Genomic DNA, 19,730 nt, shown 5'->3' on the forward strand with positions numbered 1-19,730 from the left:
AAGCCATTATACTAGCAAACACTCAGTGTACCTAGTGGCATCCTAAACGTGGCTATTGTACCTTTGTCTATTCACACTATTGTAAAGATATTTGCAGCACGTCTGCCTGCATTGCACACTCCAACTTTTTTAAACTAAGCCATTATACTAGCAAACACTCAGTGTACCTAGTGGCATCCTAAACGTGGCTATTGTACTTTTGTCTATTCACACTATTGTAAAGATATTTGCAGCACGTCTGCCTGCATTGCACACTCCAACTTTTTTAAACTAAGCCATTATACTAGCAAACACTCAGTGTACCTAGTGCCATCCTAAACGTGGCTATTGTACTTTTGTCTATTCACACTATTGTAAAGATATTTGCTGCACGTCTGCCTGCATTGCACACTCCAACTTTTTTAAACTAAGCCATTATACTAGCAAACAGTCAGTGTACCTAGTGGCATCCTAAACGTGGCTATTGTACTTTTGTCTATTCACACTATTGTAAAGATATTTGCAGCACGTCTGCCTGCATTGCACACTCCAACTTTTTTAAACTAAGCCATTATACTAGCAAACACTCAGTGTACCTAGTGGCATCCTAAACGTGGCTATTATACTTTTGTCTATTCACACTATTGTAAAGATATTTGCAGCACGTGTGCCTGCATTGCACACTCCAACTTTTTTAAACTAAGCCATTATACTAGCAAACAGTCAGTGTACCTAGTGGCATCCTAAACGTGGCTATTGGACTTTTGTCTATTCACACTACTGCAAATCTATGTGCAGCACCTCTGCATGACACCCTCCTGCTCTGTTTTTAATAAGCTATAATTATAGCACAAAATACTGCCATTTAGTGGCATCATAGAACTGGCTGTTGTATTCCATTAGTGCCCCACTGGTGACAAGCTATTTCTAGCACCTCTACATGACACCCTCATGCACATTTTGCTACGCTAATGTTATAGCAAACTCATGGAATTCATTGCTGCATTTCATAATTCGGAGGGATAGAAAGTCAGGCTTCCTTTAGCTTTTCCTTCTGTTTATAGACAGCATCTCCAAGATCAATTTCCCCTCCACGTCTAAGTGTGGAGAGGCAGCTAGTGCGCATGCGTGTGCCGATTTACCCCAGCTGCAGCATAATTACAGTGTTTCGCCTAGTGAGTATGCTCAGCCTGACTGTGTTATTCCTGACGCTAAGTCTTCTTTTCGGGATACAGCGCATGTTCCCACACTAAGTGTCAAAAGCCTCTTTGCACAGGTGCTTGCATTCCGTGCCGGGTCTAAGTCCTGTTTTGTGCCTAGACACCATGCTAAAGCTGATAGTCTTTTTTCAGAGACTGTATTTCATGCTACTGAGCATGCTCAGGCACTTCCTGCATCAGAGACTAGGTCCGGTAATTAACTCTTTGGCCCTGGCCCTGATGTGGGGGTCCCATATAGACCACAGGGCATCAGGTGTACTCCCAAATGGCTTGCAGAGGCCCACACCTATGACTTGTCACCGCATTATTGATGGTCAGACGATGACTGGTGAGGTGTTTGGGTCATGGCAGCCATGAGGTCATCATTGAAGTTGCGGTTCCAAATAGGACGCTAGTTATGCCACTCATGACGTGTCACTCTACTTTTGTCTCCAGGAGGTGCATTGTGGTTCACCCTGGTTTGGGGCGGACCCAGGTTATAAAAGGGGCTGGAGCCAACAAGGAGGTGCGCAGTCTTCTATTATGCTCCGAAAGAGCACACCTCCATGTGTTGAACCCATTGCAGCTTTAGGCCAGAGGTAGGCAGGGATAGGGTGTCGATGCAGGCCACCACCACAGTTGGTAACGCAGAACGGTTAAGACCAGCTCCTTTCCTACCAGTCCTGCTTGTGCAGCCCAGTGGCATTAACAGGCCTGCTGCTGCTGATGCGCCTGCTGTCCACAGGTGTGCCCCTACGCACACGGTCAGCGTACTCAATGGCCCCTGTGTTGTTAACAGGGAGTTCCTGGGCTGGGTGGGCATGTGGACCCTGTGACGCTAACAGGGCTCACAGTCTCCAGATCCGAATGGCGTCTAACTCGGTTCAGGCTACTATTAGTTTCATAGCCACACAGCTCTGTATCCTCCACCAAACCTTCCAGTTGCCAACCTCTCCTTTTCCAACTGGGAGCACGGTGGACACTGACTGCTGATGGGGATATATACCTTTCTCTTTCTTTTCTTATTAATTTTCGTTATATAGCGGTCACAGATTATATACCACTTTATCCAAATCTGCCAGTCCCACTGTAACAGATGGTGTTTCTTCAGCAAATGTTACAGTTGCTTAACCACCAAATCCACGGACCAAAACTTTTTTCCCCTTTCCAACACACCTGTTCCCCTTTCCAACAGCATCTGTCCTTTTTCAACTCATTTTGGTATATGACCAAAAGTGCAACTGTGCAGGGACACCGTACTCAACGCCATCTCAGCACAGCAGCCATCCCTCGGTCCCTCAGATGTGGACAAGTAAAAGACCATTTCCTCCTATCCATGACAAAGCGTTGAGATTCACTCTGTGCAGCACTGGTGTTTAGTGGAAAAGTAGATCTAAGATTGCGTACCACATTCTGCAGATACTCCTGTATACGTGCGTCCATTTCTATGGCAGGAATTAGTTCGCCAAATTTTGTCTTGTACCGGGGATCTAACAGTGTGGCAACCCAGTATTCAGGATTACTTCAAATTCATACAATCCGAGGGTAATGTAGGTAGTGCAGCAAGAAGGCGCTCATGTGTCTTGTGCATCCAGGAGGACCAAGTCCTTGGTGTGTTGGTGGCAGAGAGGTGAGAATCGTGCATCCTTCCTCTGCCCTCTCCCCACAACCTCGCACAACCGAAATGTGAGCAAGCTCTCACTCATCTGCTGAGTCTTCCATGCCCATCGCCAGTTCGTCCTCCATTTCTTCATGGGCTCCTGCACTTTCATCAACACTTTTTGCTGATATTATGCACTCTTGTTAATCCCTCTCCCTCACCATGAATGCCGCATAGGTGCCGCTGACCATCTGGACCTCGTAGATCTTGTTATCCCTTCCGCATATGACTCCTCCTGTACTTCCTCCCCTTCCTCTTGTCCCAACACCTGACTCCGAATAATAATTACAGTGTGCTCCATCATGTAGATGACCAGAATTGTCACGCTGAGAATGACATTGCCAGTGCTAAACATCTTCGTCGACATTTGTAAACTGTGTAGCAGGGTGCATAGGTCCTTGATCTGACACCACTCCAGCAGCGTGATCTGCACCACCTCTTGATCAAGTTATCCCAGGCTATATGTCATACCGTATTTCAGCAGGGCTCTGCGGTGCTGCCACACACGCTGCAACATGTGCAGATTCCAATTCCTGCGTGTCGGAACATCGCATTTCCGGCGTTTAACTGCCAGACCCTAAGACTTCCGGAGTGATGAAAGTTGTTGAGCTGCTGTGTGCGCATGATGGAAGTGAGCACATAGCGAGCGTGCCCGCTGCACAAGGCCATGTAGGCCGTGTTGGTGTTTTAAAAATTGCTGGAGAATTCGGTTCAACACGTGAGCCATACAAGGCACGTGTGTCACATTGCCCTGAGGATGGCCCGCAGCCAGGTTTGCATCATTGCCGCACACGGCTGTTAAGTCACCAACGGAGTCCGCTCCGTCAATTTGTACTCCGGTCGCCAGGTGACAACGTGTTCCTTTCATGAATAGTGCTGATGATGGGAGAGGAGTCGATGCCAGCGGCGCAGGTGGACGCAGGTTATGCTCACCCACTGGGCTGCATTACCTTGACAGATGCAGAATCTCTGGCTGAATGTAGCTGGTGGGTATCTCACAGATGAAATACCATCATTCAGCTACAACCAATGGGAAGACACCACACCCTTTTTTATGCCCATCCTGTCTGCAGACCACTGCCAGACATAGCTATGACCTCTGGTTACTTTTACCCCCAGTTCAGTTTTATGATTTTGTGTGCTTGTTACCTGACTACTTTTCCTGCTTGCTGTTTATGTACCTTGTTGGCCGATCCGCATTTCACCTCTGCTTGTTTTCTGATTAAGTCCTGGCCGTCCCATTCTGTTCCTGTTCCTCAATTAATGTTTTGACCCTGCCTGACTACTATTCTCTGGAACTGCAGCCTTCCACAGGTATTAATCACCTTGGGCCCTGTGCAATTCCTAATCCCTGTATAGGGGTTAAAGGGTTTCAGGGTTCTAGGGGTCCTGCTTGGTGAGTGGCTTCCCTCTAGCCTATCATTAACAGCCCATCTGAGTGTGTGGATCAAGGAAGGCGTTACACCGTGCTCTCTGCAGAAGGCCATGTGGTCCAGGATAGTGCTTTAAAAATTGCTGGACAACCAGGTTCAACACGTGAAACACACAAGCCATGTGTGTCACATTGTCACAGCGAAGGCCCGCACCCATGTTTGCATCATTGTCGCACCCGGCCTTCCCTGGCTGCTGGTTGAGTGGAGACAACCATTGATGAAACTCGGTATCCAGAGCTAACCGTCCACAACTTCTCACATTTCCCATACATTTCAAAGTAAAACTTTGACCACCTGATGGCATTGAGCTCTGCTGCCAGCATAGTAAGGAGGTGTGTGGTAGTGCTTGTGCGCAGTTACAAGGAAGGGTGGCCTGACCACACAGGGTTTGCGCCAAGGTGGAGGACCCACACGAGGTTGAAGAGGCCGAAGCAGTGTATTAACTTCTACATACAGAAGAAGGATTGAAAAAACTCGTGGGGACGGCAAGACTTGGACAGCAGACCCTTCTCCATCTCTCACCATAGTTTGCCAGTGCCCAGTCAGTGACATGTAATGACCCTGTCTATGCTTACTGGTCCAAGTATCTGTGTTGAAATGCACCCTGTCGCACACAGAGTTTCTCAAGGAAGTGGTGATGTTGTGTGCGACATGCTGGTGTAGCGTGGGCATGCTGTTCTTGGAGAAGCAGTGGTGATTGGGCATCTTGTACTGGATAACAGCAACAGACATAAGGTCTCTAAAATCCTGTGTGTCCACCAGGTGGAAAGGCAGCATTTCGGTAGCCAACAGCTTACACAGGGATAGAGTCAACCTCTTCGCTTTGTCATGGGTCGCAGGAAGTGGCCTTTTATTTGACCACATCTGAGGGACAGAGATCTGGCTTCTGTGTGTAGACGGTGTTGAGTAGGGTGTCCCTGGAAAAATGCAGGTTTGTGAGGAAAGTGCAGGCGGAGACATGATGTTGCCTTCATCCAACGTTGGTGCTATCGATGTCTGAGAGAGCTGTACACACTCACTTGCTTGTTTCCCCTTCCAAACCAACTGACGACCTACCAAGCAAACTGCCTGTTGCGGTTACAGTGGTGGAAGTTGTGGGTGGAAAAACAGGTGTGACAGCTGTCCCCACAGTCCTAGAAGATGACGAGCGCGCGGATGCACTGGAAGGGGCAGGCGGTGGATGGTTCGCTCCGCTCGCCCGCATTGCAGCACGGTAAGCTTCCCACCGGGCCATATGATATTTATTCATGTGACGATTCATGGAAGAAGTTGTCAAACTGCTGAGGTTTTGACCTCTACTAAGAGAACCATGACAAATTTTACAGATCACATAATTTGGTTGATCTTTTTCTATGTAAAAAAAGGACCAGGCTAGGCAAGGCTTAGAGGCCATGCGACCTGTTGATCCACCCCGAATAATGCTCAGAGGCAGAGTGGTGGCTGAGGATGCAGTTGTAGACGTGCTACCAGTGCTCCGACTGTGTCCAGGAAGGCGCAAGGTAACTTCGTCGTCGGTTGCATTCTCCTCCACCGCCTCTGTTGACCTCCTCGAGTGTCTGACTGTGGGTTGACAGTAGGTGGGATCTAGAACTTCATCATCAATTGTTGTGTTTGCACTCCCCTCCCCCTCAGACCGAGCCTCTTCTTGCCCTGACCGAATATTTAAGTTGTCATCCCAATCGGGTATCTGCGTCTCATCTTCATCAGTATGTTCCTCATTGTCTATAACCACAGGTGTTGGAAAGGCAGCATTTTGGTAGGCAACAGTTTGCAGATGCTGAAAGTCAACCTCCAAGCCATGTCATGCCCTTCTAAAAGCATGTAAAACACAGCGAGGGGACTCCAACCACAGTCTCCCTCGTTTACACTAACTGTGCCACACACACCCCACTTGACTGGCATCGGTTGACCCCCCTTTTGAAAAAGAAAAAGATGCTTTGCATGAAGCACTCTCAAAAATACGCGTGCCTTTCACGTCCCCTGGCTGACTCAGGGGAAGAAAAGTCCTCTGAGAGCCATGATTTGTTCATTTTGGTTCTTTTAGAAACACAGCGAGGGGACTCCAACCACAGTCTCCCTCGTTTACACTAACTGTGCCACACACACCCCACTTACTAAACAAGAGACAGAGCTGCACAGCTATAATAACAAAAATATACAAAAAGTGAGGGTGCAAGCCTACCAAACTGTATATGTAGAAGAGAAAAAGAAGTAGGCAAAAAGCACTCAACTCACTGAATACTATACAAAATATAACATGGATTTTATTGAGGAAAAATACAGTGCAAACACCATAAAAACATGTAAAAACAGCAAGACACTCCTCCCATGGACCACAATTAAAGTGCTGAGGCAATATACAATACAGTGCAGATATATCAATATGGGAACCAAATATAGAAACTGACTGAGACACTATATATCAGTATACAAACCAAGATTGTCAGTCTAAATAGAACCAACAACAGTAGTGGCCCCAAAGGTACTGATACACCAATGCAAATATAACAGTGCAAGAAAGCAATGAGCACTGATAGCAGCAAGAAAAGGCCTGCAAGGAACCCAGAAAGGTTAGTCTAGGTAACCTAGAGGTAAAACAGGCATGATACCAAGTAAGGGAATAGTCACCCAGAGGGTCCAGGGAGATAACACCCGAGTCAGGGAACCATGTATGAGTGTCAGGGAGAGACACCGACCCGACGCGTGTCGCTCAAAGGAGCTTCATCAGGGGAGGGTAGTGAGGTGGAAAAACAGCACACATATAAATACAAAATCAAATCAATAAATTAAATACTGGTGTGGCAGTAATTCAGACCGTATGCTTTCGGCGTCCGGAAATGAAGGAGACCAGGAAGTAGATAGTTGTGCACCCATGAAGGGCTTCCCCCAGAACGCAGAGACCTAAGCGCAGCTGCGCATGCGCGAGTAACGGCAAATCCAGGCGCAACTGCAAAAGGTTTCCCCCAGCAAAACAGGGATAACGGACGCATATGCGCATGCGCGGTGGCCACCATGCGAAAAGAAAGGTGGAATGTCATACTGCGCAAGCGTCAAGATATTCACAGCGCAACCAAGCATATAAGGCGTCTGGACATTAGTATAATGCTGGAAATGCATCAATATAGCGGAGCACAGTTATTAATATCAAGGGCATAGAGTATTGTTTATTTAAATGGCTAAAACAAAGCCATATCCCCTTAATACCCTAGTGTCTATATAGGACATTTATAGACATGCAATAGTTATGGAATATATGTCTGAAAAATATTCTGATGATTTTGGAGCAATGTAAAATGTTAACATTAGGCGACAGGATGGATGGGAGATATTTCCGGCATGGGAAGCACAGGGTGAATTTAAGGCCACTTGGGAGAAAGGCTTATTGCAATGTTCTAAAATCCTCATTTCTATGCTAATTGAACATGACAAAACTCTATTTGCAAGCACTAAGGCTAACATCAGGCTGCTTGAGTCCAAACTTTCTGGGTTTGATATGGATACTCTTGTCCGTCCATTTCAGGAACGCTTAGGGACTGATTTGGATAAATATGAACGCAATATTATTGAGGGCAAAAAGAAGAAATTTGCTAGAGACAGGAATGATTTTTCTAGTCAGACGATGTTTAGGTGGAGACACAGAGGGAACACTAGGATTCCCATACCTGGAGGTGGCTCCTCTAACATTCGGAATGGAGATAGCACTAGCGATAGTGATTTTTTAACGTCCGAAAACAGCGACGGCGATACCGCACCAGGAGGGGTCAGAAGAAACCCAAAAAGACCAGGAATGGGTTACAGGAATGCGGTCTGGAGGGATGCCAACAAGGGGCCATCTCGACGCAAATAAGTGTTTCCTCCTCACCAGATGCAACACTGGACTTGGCAACAACTACATCATCCAACATACTGGGTACTCTACAGGAGACTCCTCTTTCGTGCCATCTATAGGAGACCTGCCATGTTTGATTCCCTCAACGACACTGATCGACAGGTGTTCCAGGACCTTCTTGATTTATTAAATGAATCTGAATCTACTGTAGACTGCCCTCGGACCCTACATCCATCTTTCTGAGCAAATTGGACCGTCTACTTGGATCTGCCCTGGACTTGAACATTATAACCAAAAAGGAGAAAGATTTCATTTGGGTACCTAAGCCTACTGTGGCAACATTCTATCTATTGCCCAAAGTTCATAAGAACCTGCACCAGCCGCCGGGACGCCCTATTGTCTCAGGCGGTATCTTCCTGGATTTGTCTCTTTCCGTGGTGGATCAACATCTACATACCAATCTTTATCGTAAGCCCACTGCAACAAATGGACTTCTGCAATTTTCCAGTTTTCATCCCCAACACCTTAAACGAGGAATACCTGTCGGTCAATACTTGAGGGTCAGGAGAAATTGCACGAATGATGGAGATTTCCGGACACAGGCAGAAGACCTCACAACACGGTTTATACAAAGGGGATACCCCAAAAAACCCTTATCTAGAGCATTGAAGCGAGCTAGTCTGCAGACCCAAGACTCCTTATTGACACGCAGATTGAGACCTGAGGATCATCAAATTCGACTGACCACCAATTTCCACAACCAGTGGGAGGGATTTGGCAGAATAATATCAGGCCATTGGAGTATCTTAAAAATTGATCCTAGGATCTCTGATCTGATCGGAGATAAACCTTTAATCACAGCCAAAAGGGCGCCAAGTCTCAGCGATAAATTGGCTTTATGTAGGAGAGACCACCCAGGAACTCAGAAAAAGAATACAAAAGCATGTGTCAACTATCAACTTGGCGGCTGGGGACCAACGGAAGGCTTTTTGGATTTCTCCTCACCTTTTCCAAGGTTACCTGGCTTCTCATGTGAAAAGAAGAAGGGAAGAATCCTGTGTCCATGGTCTCTTCTGGCCTCTCTTGAACATATGGAAGTATCGTTCATGGATGGACCCCTTCTCTTTGGATTATTTGTGATCTTCCTTATTGGACTTTTTCCTGTAATATATTGATGTGTCTTGGCCCTCTTGACTATTATACTGTACCTGTATATTCTTTTATATTTCATGCTCTTTTGAGCTGTATTTGGTGCAGCATTATCCGTTTTTACATCAGATGGTTGTTTGAAATATTTTATATTAATATCTATCGCTCTATTTGGTGGGCATTTGCAATTATTGGTGGGTTTTGTGCCTCATTCCTGGGTGCCACCCCGTCTGTGTATATTTTTTCAGGGGAGGGTAGTGACCTTTTTGGTCCTCTATGCCTATTGTGTGAACTATTTCCCCTCTGTATATAGATTATTGATGCTCTTTGTAAACTGTTGTCTCCCCTTTTTTGACTAATGACAATGTCAATGCTCTTTTCTCCCATCCATCCTGTCGCCTAATGTTAACATTTTACATTGCTCCAAAATCATCAGAATATTTTTCAGACATATATTCCATAACTATTGCATGTCTATAAATGTCCTATATAGACACTAGGGTATTAAGGGGATATGGCTTTGTTTTAGCCATTTAAATAAACAATACTCTATGCCCTTGATATTAATAACTGTGCTCCGCTATATTGATGCATTTCCAGCATTATACTAATGTCCAGACGCCTTATATGCTTGGTTGCGCTGTGAATATCTTGACGCTTGCGCAGTATGACATTCCACCTTTCTTTTCGCATGGTGGCCACCGCGCATGCGCATATGCGTCCGTTATCCCTGTTTTGCTGGGGGAAACCTTTTGCAGTTGCGCCTGGATTTGCCGTTACTCGCGCATGCGCAGCTGCGCTTAGGTCTCTGCGTTCTGGGGGAAGCCCTTCATGGGTGCACAACTATCTACTTCCTGGTCTCCTTCATTTCCGGACGCCGAAAGCATACGGTCTGAATTACTGCCACACCAGTATTTAATTTATTGATTTGATTTTGTATTTATATGTGTGCTGTTTTTCCACCTCACTACCCTCCCCTGATGAAGCTCCTTTGAGCGACACGCGTCGGGTCGGTGTCTCTCCCTGACACTCATACATGGTTCCCTGACTCGGGTGTTATCTCCCTGGACCCTCTGGGTGACTATTCCCTTACTTGGTATCATGCCTGTTTTACCTCTAGGTTACCTAGACTAACCTTTCTGGGTTCCTTGCAGGCCTTTTCTTGCTGCTATCAGTGCTCATTGCTTTCTTGCACTGTTATATTTGCATTGGTGTATCAGTACCTTTGGGGCCACTACTGTTGTTGGTTCTATTTAGACTGACAATCTTGGTTTGTATACTGATATATAGTGTCTCAGTCAGTTTCTATATTTGGTTCCCATATTGATATATCTGCACTGTATTGTATATTGCCTCAGCACTTTAATTGTGGTCCATGGGAGGAGTGTCTTGCTGTTTTTACATGTTTTTATGGTGTTTGCACTGTATTTTTCCTCAATAAAATCCATGTTATATTTTGTATAGTATTCAGTGAGTTGAGTGCTTTTTGCCTACTTCTTTTTCTCTTCTACATACACACACCCCACTTGACTGGCATCGGTTGACCCCCCTTTTGAAAAAGAAAAAGATGCTTTGCATGAAGCACTCTCAAAAATGCGCGTGCCTTTCACGTCCCCTGGCTGACCCAGGGGAAGAAAAGTCCTCTGAGAGCCATGATTTGTTCATTTTGGTTCTTTTAGAAACACAGCGAGGGGACTCCAACCACAGTCTCCCTCGTTTACACTAACTGTGCCACACACACCCCACTTGACTGGCATCGGTTGACCCCCCTTTTGAAAAAGAAAAAGATGCTTTGCATGAAGCACTCTCAAAAATACGCGTGCCTTTCACGTCCCCTGGCTGACCCAGGGGAAGAAAAGTCCTCTGAGAGCCATGTCCACATTGTCAGTGGACAGACACGTGTGCTTATCTGCCAGCAGACCCCCAGCAGCACTGAAGACAGGTTCCGAGAGAACGCTGGCTGCAGGACACGACAAGATCCCCAAGGCGTACGTGGCGAGCTCAGGCAATTTATCAAGATTGGAAGCCTAAAATGAGCAGGGCTCAAGTTGCACAATAATGGAATCGATGTTTCCTTGCATATACTCATATATCTGTGTGTCCTCCTCTTTTTCCTTGTCCAGCTCTTTTGTTTTCGCATGAGTATATGTCCTTGTCACTTTCCCATGTGTTGTGAGTTGTTTGTCACCTTTTGGACACCTTTGAGGGTGTTTTCTAGGTGTTTTTCTGTGTTTGTGATTGCCTGCCATTGTTTCCTATGCAGTTCGAGTTCGGTTTGTCGAACGTTCGACGAGCCGAACTCGAACCGGACCTCCGTTCGGCGAACCGGCCTCGAGCCGAACCGGGACCGGTTCGCTCATCTCTAGAGATGATACAAACAATACTTGGCAAATTCCCCAAAACTTGGACCCGAATAAATAATGCCATAGTGGTACCAGTCTTGACGTTCCCGCAGTTGGTCGAGCCAGAGACAGAAGAGGTTCCAGATCCACCGAAGGAACTGTCCGCCCCAACACAAGATGACACGCCAGCAGTGGAACAGGAGAATCATCCCCCTGTCAGTGGTGAACCTGTCATACCCTTGGCGAATCTCAGACCACATAGGCGATCATCACGCATACCTATCAGGGTTAGGCCTACCTGTAGTGCTGAGGTAGAAGACACCCCAAGCAGTCAGGGACAAACACCAGAGCTACGCAGGTCTCAACGCAGCACTCGGGGACAGCCCCCTCCAAGGTATAGAGAGTAAAAAGAAAGAGTACTTATTAGAATGTAAATAGTTATGTGAAATGTCTGTAATGTTGTGTATAAAATGGTTTTTTTTTTTTATGACTAAGTAAATGGACAATTGGGTCACTGGACTATGAGTGGCCAACACTTTAATTGTTCATAGTTAGCACCAGTGTGCTAAACACCCCTGAAGAAAAACCCGTCCGGCGAGAATAGAGTGGGGTCAGCAATGCTCTGACGCACGCCCAGAGCCTACATTGGGGGTTTGATCGCGGCGGGTCCCCCATGGAGCAGTGTAATGGACACCCGGCAGGGAGCCACACTGGACTCTTGTAGTAGTGTTTAAGTTTGTAACGTTTAAGTAATGCGCCTCCTATAATGGGATGAAATGTTCTAACATGTTATGTTTGTTTCTACAGTCTGGGAGTACTGAATTTAACTAAGGGGGAGTGTGGCGCCCCAGGACCTGGTCGCCACAACAGCATTGCCCTCCCAAAGGGTTAATGCTGAGCCTGGAGGTAATTGGGAGGTCTATTGGCCAGTAAGTTTAACAACCAACGCAGTTCTCCCTCCGGCCAGCAGGGGGAGCTCTGTACCTGGAATTGCAGGGAACATTACTTAAGTCTGACCTGAGGGAGGAAGTAGTAGTCAGTCTGTAGAGAGAAGTGATAGTAAGCAGACGCAGAGTGTGCTGTCCTGTGGAACTGGGGCCTAGAGCTGGAACAGCTTGGCCCAGTGAAGCAGGGGGAGCAGAGAGGCACAGAAGAGATTCGGACATCGGAGTCTGTGGCCACCAGGGCCTAAAATACTCCCTGGTAGCCGAATCCGGAGGGCAGGAGAGCTGCAAGCACCTGGCCCATAAACAGCCCGAAGGTACAGCTGCATCATCAGGGCCCGGTGTGGACTCCAGCAGAGAAGCACCAGAGAGGGCCTGTGCAGCCTACCACAGAGGGAAAGGGACGTACCACCGGTCCCAGCAGCAAGAGGGCCATTGCTAAGTTCAGAGAGCAGGGTCCTATCACAGAAAAGAAAAGGAACAGGAGTAGGCCTTATACTCATCTGGCCAAAACGACATCTCAGTTACTTCCAGGCCGGCCGGAGCCCTCTACCACCTGTAACGGTCTCCCAGGACTAACCGTTTGTGGAGAAAAAGAGGAGAAGGTAAAGAGACTGTTGTTTGTGCCTGTTTCTTTCATGCCTGTCTGCCTGTCGGCCCTGCACTGTGTTTTCCACACAACACCATAGACTCTCACGAGCACCAACAGTGTCCCCGGGGCACCGCTCCACCTGTGGGGAGCAGTACAACCATTGCTGCCATATCATCCCCCCGGAGGCCACGGAGTCGGGCCCCACCACCACTGACTACCTCCGGACTAGTCCGGCCCGGCACCGGGTGTCCCATAGCCCTGGGGTGGGCGAGTCACTTATAGTCACCAAATCTGGTGACCGGTTCACTTTAAAGAAGCACTCCGGTCATTTTTTCCCCTAAACCTGTGTAAATGTTAGTGTAGTTTACGGTCTGTGATAATTCACTCACCGATCGCTGTTTTCTCATGTCCCCGACTCCATAATGACTTCACATCCACAGCTCATCTCTGCAAACTTCCCTATTCTCTGGTCTTCTGCAGCACATCTCACCATGGTGCCCTGTAAAAAATAATGTCATTATAACGTTCCTGAATAACAATAACCACAAACGCTGTGCTATAAATAAGCCCTATGCTGTGAAAAAAATAATTCTGCCCCTCTCCATACTGAGCCTCTCATGCTGCCCCTTTTTAATGTACTCCAAATGCTGCCTGCCCCTTTTCCATAATGAGACCACCATGCTTCCCCACTCAGCATACAGACACCACCATGCTGCCCCACTCAGCATACAGACACGACCATGCTGCCCCACTCAGCATACAGACACCACCATGCTGCCCCACTCAGCATACAGACACCACCCTGCTGCCCCACTCATCATATAGAAACCACCATGCTGCCCCACTCAGCATACAGACAACACCATTTTGCCCCCACTCAGCATACAGACACCATTATGCTGCCCCACTCAGCATACAGACATCACCATGCTGCCCCACTCATCATACAGAGACCACCATGCTGCCCCACTCAGCATACAGAGACCACCATGCTGCCCAACTCATCATACAGACACCACCATGCTGCCCCACTCAGCATACAGACAACACCATGCTGCCCCACTCAACATACAGACACCACCATCAGGCCCCGCTCAGCATACAGACACCACCATGCTGCCCAGCTCAGCATACAGACACCACCATGCTGCCCAGCTCAGCATACAGACACCACCATGCTGCCCCACTCAGCATACAGAGACCACCATGCTGCCCAACTCATCATACAGACACCACCATGCTGCCCCACTCAGCATACAGACAACACCATGCTGCCCCACTCAACATACAGACACCACCATCAGGCCCCGCTCAGCATACAGACACCACCATGCTGCCCCGCTCAGCATACAGACACCACCATGCTGCCCCGCTCAGCATACAGACACCACCATGCTGCCAAGCTCAGCATACAGAGACCACCATGCTGCCCCACTCAGCATACAGAGACCACCATGCTGCCCCACTCAGCATACAGAGACCACCATGCTGCCCCACTCAGCATACAGAGACAACCATACTGCCCCACTCAGCATACAGAGACCACCATGCTGCCCCACTCAGCATACAAAGACCACCATGCTGACCCACTCAGCATACAAATAAGGAATAACGTTTGGAACACCATTCTAAGTCTGACCTGGGTGCAAAAACCTATAGCTATTGGATTTTTCAAGTCAGTATTCACACAGCAGTTTCTGCTATTCCATGTATTCCCCTTACATAGTCACTGGTGTTGCATACCTTATCTCCATATAGTGATTTTTTTTAGGTTTTTGCACCCAGTTCGGACTTAGAATGGTGTTCCAAACGTTATTCGTTATTGTTAGTAGTTTTTCGTTTGTGAACCCTCCCCACCACACCTATTGCCAATCCATACAATACGCATAAATAGCCTGGGTCTCAGCTTCCCATACACGGTAAGTTTTTTTAACTGCATGAGAGGACACACACAAGCTAGGGACCCCAACGTAGAGAAATACTTTGGCGTAGTGTTGGGGCTCTATTGCATTGATCAATTCAGTAGCTAAATTTCTCTTGATTCATATGTTCATGGCAGTAATGCAGATTCCATTTTTCACATTTTCACTCTTCATATAGCTATTGGATTTTTCAAGTCAGTATTCACACAGCAGTTTCTGCTATTTCATGTATTCCCCTTACATAGTCATTGGTGTGCATACCTTATCTCCACTCAGCATACAGAGACCACCATGCTGACCCATTTAGCATACAGAGACCACCGCGCTACCTAACATCTAATACTGAGCCCCCTCCCACACTACCTCACATTTCATACTGAATCCCCTACATTGCTCCACTCCATACTGAGCCCTCAGACTGCCCTTGTCCATATTGAACCCCCCATAATGACCCCCCCCCCCATACTGAACCCCCATGCTACCCCTTTTCCTTAATGAGCTCCCAATGCTTCCCCCTCCATACTTAGTGAATTGATACTCGGCACTTCTGGGGGGGTGCACAAGGAGGGGACAAAACCGCCTCAAGTAGATGTAGAAACTTGGTGCTCGATCAATGTGAATAGTGGTTTTTATTGTGAAGAACTTGTAGGAGCAGCACAAGCACAGCATTACCACATAGACAGCGGAGGACACCACGTCATTCCCAGCTACACCGCCCACCACGCTACTATACCTTCTGAGGACCCTCTGCACGCACTGATCAAGGTCTTTTGACCGAAACATCTGCACTTGTGCTGGTCGTACAAGTTCTTCACAATAAAAACCACTGCTCACATTGATCTTGGGTGCCAAGTTTCTACATCAACCCTTCTCCATACTGAGACCCCAACATACCGAGTCCTTATACTTTTCCTCATCGATTTTGTCCCTTGCACTAGCTCTCCCACTGTAAGCCCCCCTAAACCCCCCATCTACAGCATTAGGCCCACTACAGCAATAGGTCCCCTAAACCCCCCCTCCTACAGCAATAGGCCCCATAAACCCCCCCTCCTACAGCAATAGGCCCCCTAAACCCCCCCTCCTACAGCAAAAGGTCCCCTAAACCCCCCTCCCACATCAAAAGGTCTCCCTAAACCCCTCTCCTACAGCAAAAGGTCCCCATAACCCCCCTTCCTACAGCAAAAGGTCCCCATAACCCCCTTCCTACAGCAAAAGGTCCCCCTAAACCCCCCTCCTAAAGCAAAAGGTCCCCCTAAACCCCCCTCCTACAGCAAAAGGTCCCCCTAAACCCCACCTCCTACAGCAAAAGGTCTCCCTAAACACCCCCCTCCTACAGCAAAAGGTCCCCCTAAACCCCCCTCCTACAGCAAAAGGTCCCGCTAAAACCGCCCCTCCTACAGCAAAAGGTCCCCCTAAACCCCCCTCCTACAGCAAAAGGTGCCCCTGAACCCCCCCTCCTACAGCAAAAGGTCCCCCTAAACCCCTCCTCCTACAGCAAAAGGTCCCTCTAAATCCCCCCTCCTACAGCAAAAGGCCCCCTAAACCCCCCCTCCTACAGCAACAGGCTCCATTAACCCCCCCAACAGCAACAGGCTCCATTAACCCCCCCCAACAGCAACAGGCTCCATTACCCCCCCACAACAGCAACAGGCTCCATTAACCCCCCCCAACAGAAACAGGCTCCATTAACCCCCCCAACAGCAACAGGCTCCATTAACCCCCCCCCTCCAAAACAGCAACAGGCTCCATTAGCCCCCCCACAACAGCAACAGGCTCCATTAACCCCCCCCAACAGAAACAGGCTCCATTACCCCCCCAACAGCAACAGGCTCCATTAACCCCCCCAACAGCAACAGGCTCCATTAACCCTCCTCCTACAGCAACAGGCTCTATTAACCCTCCTCCTACAGCAACAGGCTCCATTAACCCCTTCCTACAGCAACAGGCTCCATTAACCCCCTCTAACAGCAACAGACTCCATTAACCCCCACCCGCCTCCTACAGCAACAGGCTTCCTAAACCTTCCCCTCTACAGCAATAGACCACCATGTTCTTTAATAGGCCCCCTAACTCTAAGACTATACTAATAGCCCCAGCCCCCCTAAACACTGTCGAGTCATAGGCCCCCTAACCTCCAGACTACAATAAATAGGCCTCCTAATCCCCAGTCTATAGCCTCTGCCGGCCCCTCTCCGCAATCCACAGACTATAGCCTCTGCTGCCCCTCCCCCGCAATCCTAACTTTATAGTTCCTTCCTCCCCTCCCCCACAATCCTAACTTTATAGCCTCTGCCTGCCTCCCCCCCTCCGCTCACTTCACAGCATTAGGAACTTTGTGAGTGATTACCTACTTCTGTGCCGCCGCCTGCCTCCTCCTCTTGCTGGAGCTGCAGCTCCTCCTCCGGTGTCCGTCATCCTCCTCCTGCTGCTGGCTCCGGTGAGTTCTCTTCCTCCGCGGCATCTACACCTTTGGCCGCCACAGCACGGAGCTGATTGGCGCGCCTCTGACCACGGAAGTGCAGGCGCCGGCACTTCCGGGGTCAATCAGCCCCCTGTGTACGGCGCCTGCAGTCTATTTGTATGCACATCTTAAAGACGCAGATACAAATAGATGGAGGTGCGCCTCTCACCCCACCCCACCCCCCCTTTGAAAACACAGTGCATTTAATGACTGTCTAACGAAGGGGGGGTGTAAAATAAAATTATTTTTTTTGCAGCCAGAGGGTGCCGCCCCCCCGAAACCCGCCGCCCCAGGCACCGGACCACGGGTGCCTAATGGTAAATACGGCCCTGCCTGTAGACAGTAATTCTAGCCTTACATAGCGTGCTGCTTAATGCGGATACCTAAAAAATGGAATTAATTCTCTAATAATATCACTCTTAGGTGCATTTAGTTTAGGGCAGCTTCTGGAGTAAGGGTAGTGTACTAGAGGCATGTAGGCAATGATTCTAGCCTTACAGACCAAGCTACTGATACCTCAAAAATGTTATCTATTCTCTAATAATACCACTCTTAGCTGTATCTAGTGTAGTACTAGCTGGTGGAGTAGGAACCGTGTATTACATGTGTTGCGGGCGGGAGCCGCTGCCACTTCTGGGGCTGCTCGGATCCGGGTTACTGCTGCGGCTCGAGTGGTAACCGGACCCGGGCTCGCACGGCCGTCCGTCCTCACAACCATCGGAAAGGGGATATTTACAAGGGAGTTGTTGTGTCTCTGACGCCACCCATGGGTTGCGGTGAGGGATGGTGGCACCACCGCTGCCTGTTGATGGGGCGCCCGGGGCTGATGGAGCGGGGGAGCAAGGTAAGATCCCCTCCATGGGTAGGGGAGGTGTACTCCCGGGGCCCGAGGATAAAACACGGGAGTGATGGCTGCGCCGGACCGGGGGACAGTGGTGTACTCACAGTTCAATAATTTCACACAAAGTCCAGTAGTAAACCAAGTTGCCAGTGGCCGGCTGCCTTTGGTGGGTGCATTCAGATCCCGCACCCAGGTTGATAAGCAGCTATCCCTTCCTCCTGCACTTTGTGTTTCCTTCTCTTTTGGACGACTTCGCATGTAGCGGAGAAGTCCACTCACGGTTCTATTTGTGTTAGGAGCTGTGGCCCGCGAAAGCTGACCCTTGGGATTTCAGTGGGTTCTTGGTGGACACCCTATCCCCCGCATTGGCCTTCCGTTTCGCTCTATCTGGGCAGTAAATTGGGACAACGTCTGGAACCTTGTCCCCAGCTGGTTAATTGGAGAGAGGCTTGCAACCTTCCTCGCCCTAGGGTCCAGATACCCCGCCTGTGCACGGCCTCCGGACCGGATTCCTGCTGTCGGTACCGGTGGGCTGCAACCCTGCCCCTGTCCACTTTAGGTCTCCCACGACCGGATTTCCACCGCCTGGGGCTCTGCTCACCATCTGCCACCTAGCAAGGTAATCCAGGGGCTACGACCCCTGACTACACTGCTGTCAGTGTCGCGGGCGGGGAGGGGACGCTGCGCTCACCACGCTCGGGTCCGGCACTGCTGCTGCTTCGCTTTCTGCTTGGTGGCTCGAGCGGTGGGCCGGATCCGGGGACTCGAGCGGCGCTCCTCGCCTGTGAGTGAAAAGGGGAATGGTTTTGGGGATTTATTGTCCGTGACGCCACTCACGGTTGTGGTGAGGTTGTGACACCACCGCTGCTCTGGACGGGGATCCCGGGAGCAATGACAGGGAGCAGCTTAGATGTTGTTTTTCCCCTCTGTGGGTAGGGGGGTTGGTTGTCCCGGGGCCCGGTGAGGGAGAAATGGCAGGTGGGTTACGGGGCCTGGTGAGGTGCAGGGTCGCGGGGGCAGCGCGGTGCCGCACGGCACGGTGGTACTCACTCAGCCAATGATGAATGCAAAGTCTCCGGTAAAACAAACGGCTGGATGGACGGGTCCCACAGATGGCTGCGGTGGTTCTTGTCTCGGTAGGTTGGCGGTGACTGCCTTTCCCTGCACCTGTGTTATGTTCTCGGTTCCGATGGCTTCCCACCGGTAACCCACTCCCCAGCTTGAATGGATGCTGAGGGAGCCCCTTTTGCCCGCAGGCTCTGGCCCTGGGAACTGTAGCCTTGGCGGTGACTGTATTTCCCTTCACGGTTTGAGCGGTTGCCTTCTCTTCGCTCCCCGATCCGGTATCGGCGGGCCACCGCCCGTCCCCGGTCCTTACG

This window comes from Anomaloglossus baeobatrachus, chromosome 1 (genome assembly GCF_048569485.1).
Source record: "Anomaloglossus baeobatrachus isolate aAnoBae1 chromosome 1, aAnoBae1.hap1, whole genome shotgun sequence".
Lineage (NCBI taxonomy): Eukaryota > Metazoa > Chordata > Amphibia > Anura > Aromobatidae > Anomaloglossus > Anomaloglossus baeobatrachus.